We start from the raw sequence: 5,919 nt of genomic DNA, 5'->3' as shown, positions 1-5,919 counted from the left end.
TCTCTCTCTCTCTCTCTCTCTCTCTCTCTCTCTCTCTCTCTCTCTCTCTCTCTCTCTCTCTCTCTCTCTCTCGTGTGTGTGTGTGTGTGTGTGTGTGTGTGTGTGTGTGTGTGTGTGTGTGTGCGTACGTGTGCGTATGTCTGTGTGTGTGTGTGTTTAGGGAGGGGGAACTACTTCAACACCTGGCGTCTGAAATTAAACATGAGAGACGTTTATTAACGTGAGTCGGTAAACTTTGTCATGTGTTTTATCACTTGATCGTGTTGGATTTACTCTGATGGTTCTTTATGGGGACAGGGTAAGGCTTTAGGGGCTCAGAGCTGTGGGTTGGGCCCTAGTAAACATTGAACTAGCAGCAAGAGCAGCAGATATTAATTTAATGGCAAAAAGTTGCGCGACGTAGACACAAGTTTAATGGCCAAGGTTTACGCACAGTGTAGATCTATACTAATTTAATTGCAAAGGGTTGCACAGTGTAGATACTAATTTAATTGCAAAGGGTTGCACAGTGTAGATACTAATTTAATTAATAGCAATGGTTGTGCAATGATAGACAATAACTTGGTGGCCAAGTTTGCTTGGTTTGCTCAGTGTAGACACTAATTTAGCGGCAAAGGTTTGTTCAGTGGTAGATAAGTTAATGGCAAAGGATTGTGAAGTGTATAGCTACTATTTTAGTAGCAAGGTTTGTGAAGTGGTAGATTCTAATTTAATGGCAAAGGATTGTGCAGTGGAGAGACTAGGTTAGTGTCAAATCGTTGTTCAGTGGTGAAGACTGTGCGATATGCTGATTGGGTAGCGCGAAATATTTGATGAACCGATGTTCGATAATGACAGCAATCACGTGATGTAGACGCCATTTTGTTGTCCTCGTCACGACGGTCGCTTCTATGCGTGTCCGAAATTGTTTTTCTGAGAAAACCGCGCAGTGTATTTAGAGCGGTAACATGCGTGTTTTTTTTTATTTGCAATTTAAGCGTGCGGCACGAAAAAATATATGTATATAAATAAATATATGCGCGAAGGTAAATGTGTGTGCGGCGTGATCGACTAGGCAATTTTCCCGTGACATCTGCACAAAGCGGCAGCACTTTATCACCGCTGCCGCCGCCGCCGCCGCCACCGCCACCGCCGCCACCGCCGCCGCCGCCGCCGCCACTGCTGCCACCGCGCGCGACGAACCTTTTACGAGATTCCGACGCGTTTAGCCGCGAAATATTCGTCGTGCATTGATGTCCGTACATCGTGTTGCGAGCAAGCGTGGAGGCGACAGCAGCAGCAGTAGCAGCAGTAGCAGGAGCAGCAGCAGCAGTAGTAGCAGCAGCAACACCACCACCACCACCACCAGCAGCAGCAGCAGCAGTAGCAGCAGTAGCAGGAGCAGCAGCAGCAGTAGTAGCAGCAGCAACACCACCACCACCACCACCAGCAGCAGCAGCAGCAGTAGCTGGGAGGAGTGGGCGATGTGAGGTCGTGACGGAGAAGCGAGGAGTGGAGGAGGTGAAAGTGGGAGGAGTGGTGGCTGTGAGAGAGCGAGGTCGGGAGGGGCTGAGAGCGGGAGGATGTGAGAGGTAGCGTAGGACGTGAGGGAGGGCGTCGGGATGGGATGCGGGGCGGCGGACGAAGGTAGTGAGAGAGCGAGGATGGGAGGGGGTGAGGGAGGGTTGAGAGAGCGAGTGAGTGGAGACAGCAGAGAGCTCGTTAAGTGGCGGTGGAAGGGAATTGTGAGGGGGAGCGAGAGGTGGGAGGGAGCGAGGGCGTGGAGGGAAAGAAAGAAGAGAAAAGATAACACTGAGAGCGAGGGATGGCAGGTGGTCGGAGAATGACGAGAACGGGGTGGTAGGTGGTGGAATGGGAGGAATGAGACAGCGAGAGCTGGCAGGGTTGGGAGAGGGATGGGCGCGAGTGTGAATGGTGGCAGAAGGTGGATGGGGAGGGGGATGATCTAGAGGTGGAGGTGGAGGCGAAGGTGTCATCGTGCCGTATCGCCGGGTGACTTTAAGATTGGTCATCACAGGCGCCTCACGCGCAAGATCGCGTTCGGCGTTTTGCTTATTCCCATTCGTTGAGGCGCTCTAGCGTCAACCTTCGAACTTTTCGTCGGCAACCTTTCGACGCGCGTTTCACGCACGACGGCGTTTTTCCGCCGACGCGCGAGGCGCGCCGACGTCGACGCAGACCACACGCTCACACCACCCGACGATTCTTTAGGCGTAATATCGAACGTGAAAAACAAAGGTCTTGCTCCCGAAATTTAAAATACCATGGTTGCTCCACGAGAACCGCAACTCGCATTGTTTGAAGAGGCGGTGTATGAGTTCGGGATCGCACACCTAGCGGTATGAGGCTTACACTGCAGGTAAGGGAATTCCGAAGCCAATGCTAGAGCCTCCTAGTCAGTCGGCTCGTTCTTATTGACGGCTTTCTCGCGAGGAGAGAGAGCACGAGAGAGAGAGAGAGAGAGAGAGAGAGATGGAATTAGAGAGAGTGGACCCGATGATTCGCGCTGGGTAGTGAGGTAGCGATGTCTAGAGAGAGAGATGAATCGTAGAGAGGCCACGAGACGAGAGCAGAGATGCAGGAGAAAAGAAAAGTATAGTTTAGAGAGTGCATGAAGCGAAGATCTAGAGAGGGAGAGAGAGAGAAAGAGATAGAAGTATGTAAGCGCGAGACTAGAGAAGAGGAAAGAGAGGGGGAGGGGGGAGTGAGTCGAGATCAGTGGAGATGAAGATAAGAGAGACAAAGAGAAATTATATTGAGAGAGAATAAAAGAAGAAGAGAAAGGCAGGAGTGAGATAGAGAAGAGGACAGGAGATGAGAAAGAAGGGTAGTACATAGAAACAATGATATAGACATAGAGCGGGGACAGCGCCGTTGAATATATGGAGACGAGAAATAAAGACAGAGAGCACGAGACATAAGTAGCGAGAAGAGAGAGAGATGCGAGTAGGAGAGGAGAGAGAGATGAGATGAGAAGAGGAACGAGAGATGGGTGGAACAAAGAGGGAAAATGAGAGGAATAGAGAGCGCCCGTTCGAGATTAAAGCCGGACTCTTCGCGTACACAATTTGTTTGTCGACCATGGATAGATTGGATATCGACGTACCACACGCAACACTGGCATTAGCGCGCGCAGGCAGTCAATTAAGCCCACAACCTGCGCGTCTCTGGTCACGCCGCGCTTATTAGGCGGGTTCAATTGTTTTGCGCGCAAGGGCAATCAGTTAGTAAACACCAATGTCGATAATTGGAAAGCTGCATATTTATCCAGCGGACCTGCGTGTTAACATCCCTTCTCCGCCGGGTCGCTATCCTTCCCTCTGTTTCCCCCTTCTCCCATCTTCTCCCTTCGCCTCCTTTTCATCCCTCAACTGTCATCTGTTCTCTTTTCGCCATCTCTGCGTCTCTCACTCTTTCAGTTCGCTTCTTACTTCCTGCCTGCCGTCTCTCATTCCCTCTTTCGCTCATTTTTCTCTTTTCGCCTTTCGCCTCCCCCTTCTGGTATCTTCCTCATTCCCATCAAACCCCGCGCGGTGTTGTTCGTTTCGCGCGTGCTGTCGCTTCGAATTTTTCTTTTCGGTCGGTAGCAAAAAGAGTCACGCGTGCCGCGGGCGCGACTGCAATCAGCACTCTCTTGTCGGACCACCACCACCGCGCGGCCTGGAAGGGCCCACAGCGGATGTGCGTCAATTGTTGCGCTTCGCAGCCAGGCGGACGTGCGTCATGTTTTTACGCAATGCACGTGAAACGGCTACGTCACGTTGGTTATATTGCGCGGCAAAACGTCACGTTTTCGTGTGCACCTAGTCCTTCATTTCACGTTTTCGTGTGCATTTAGACCATCGACTGTCAAGTCTCTCGTGCCGTCCTTAGACGTACACGAACGTATCGTTGTGCGCCTAGACCGGGCACGTTACGTTTTCGTGGTGCACATAAACCATTCGCACGTTCCGTTTTCCGTGTGCTGCCCTATGACCTCGACGTAACTCAAGTCTCACGGTGTCCAACCTAGACCGTGAACGTCATGTCTCTCGTGTGCACCTTAGACCGTTCTACGCTCACATTTTTCTCCGTGCCATAAACCACGCATACCTGTCCAACATTTCCGTGTGCGCCTATAGACCGTGCGTCACGTCTCGTGTGTTACTTACACTATACACGTCACGTCTCTGTGTGCACTTAGAGCTTCGCAGTCACACTCCGTGTTGACCCTGACCCGCTACACGTACATTTTCTGCGCAGCGGACTGACAGATGCGTTGCATTTGGATTTGCTCTCGCGAAGCAGGGTGTGATCTGTCGCGTTGAGCTCTATCTATTCTCATGGCTGCATATAGCGGGAAGACTGACCGCGAGTCGAGCTATTCGACATAATTTCTGCTATGATGTTTTTGTTCTATTTTCTATTTTTACGACTCACGCTCTAATATATTCAGCCCGCATCTAATACGTCATCACGATTCTGGACTGTATAGCAATCAGCGCACTGTACGCACGCACACGCGTCTCGTTCGCACGCTCACGACACGAACGCTACGATGAAATACGCCGTTCATATTTTAAGCCCTCGCACTCCGTCCGCTTTAAGCCGTGAGTAAGCAGGGTTTTGATTTTTATATCATAAACAACGAAATTACATGCGGAATATCAGAACAGGGGCGTAATAATCACAGATATGAAGATAAAACGAGAGCAGCGCAGTGATTGCCTTGCCAGCGCATGAATAGGCACATGAATTTTCGGCCCACGGCACCGAGTACACGTAGTATAAGTCATAGACGCACGCGTGCGTGTGCTTCGCTGTGCGTGCGTGATGTCGTTGTGTGTGTAGTGTTGGTTTGTGTGGCTCTGTGTGGTGGGAGGAATTGGCAAGGCGTCGTCCGCGCCCATGCGCAGTGACGCGGGAACTTCTCAAGTCTCTCGCTCTCTTTTCTGCCTTCTTCTTCTTCTTCTTCTTTTTCTCATTTTTAATCTTCCTCCTAATTTTCTTTCTATTTTTGTTATTCTTTCTTTCTTTTCTTCTTCTGCCTTCTTCCTTCTTCTTCTTCTTCTTCTATCTCCATACTATCCTACTTCTTTTCATTCTTTCTCTTTTTGTCTTATCCTTTCTCATCCTCCATTAATCCACTTCTTTCCTTTTCTATCTTTTTCTTCTTCTTCCTCCTTCCTCTTCCCTAATGATTAGGTCTTCAGTGCCGCTTACTATTTCAGTACTAAACTGGCATTGAATAAATCGCATGCAAGCTAGCTAGCTGACCGGGCAAAAGCGTTGACCATGCGACAGCGACGACGTCTGAACCCTCACCTTGAATCAACGGCGTCTGTTATAACATCTGAACGCATCATTCAGGTGGAGCGCTGACAATGGCGACGCCCTAATTTGCATTTAATAGCGCCAAAATTACCTTTGTTTCGATTTCAAAGGAGCGCGCGCGACTCGCCGGCCCGTCTAATGCGCTTTAAATAGCTCTTATTCATTCACGCGCGATGCAAGGCAGACGACGCAAGAAGACGAGATAACGCAGTGCATGCATGCATCAGAATCACCATGTACGCGCGCGTACGGCCGTGCAGCGCGGGGCTGATACGCGCACTCACATAGTCTTAAATTATATATAACTATATATACTCACATATCAGGCTATATCCATGCTATAATTAGTCTAATATCTTAAATATATATCTAAATAATTAATCTAACCAATATCAGTATTTTAGCCTCTGATATATTTATTTATTTATATTATTTATATCTGCTCCACTCTCGCTCGCTCTCTTAACACCTATCCGTCTATTTATCGCTCTCTTCCTCTTCTTTTCTGTAGCATGTGTGTGTAGCCATGTGTGGTTGTGTTGCGCCTTGTTGTGTCCTTCTCTGTTCATCTCCCTCCACTTCATTCTCTTCGGCCTCATCTCTCAC

The sequence above is a fragment of the Priapulus caudatus genome, unplaced genomic scaffold (assembly GCF_000485595.1).
Source record: "Priapulus caudatus unplaced genomic scaffold, Priapulus_caudatus-5.0.1 Scaffold310, whole genome shotgun sequence".
Taxonomy (NCBI): domain Eukaryota; kingdom Metazoa; phylum Priapulida; class Priapulimorpha; order Priapulimorphida; family Priapulidae; genus Priapulus; species Priapulus caudatus.
Note: the sequence above shows the minus strand (reverse complement) of the source record.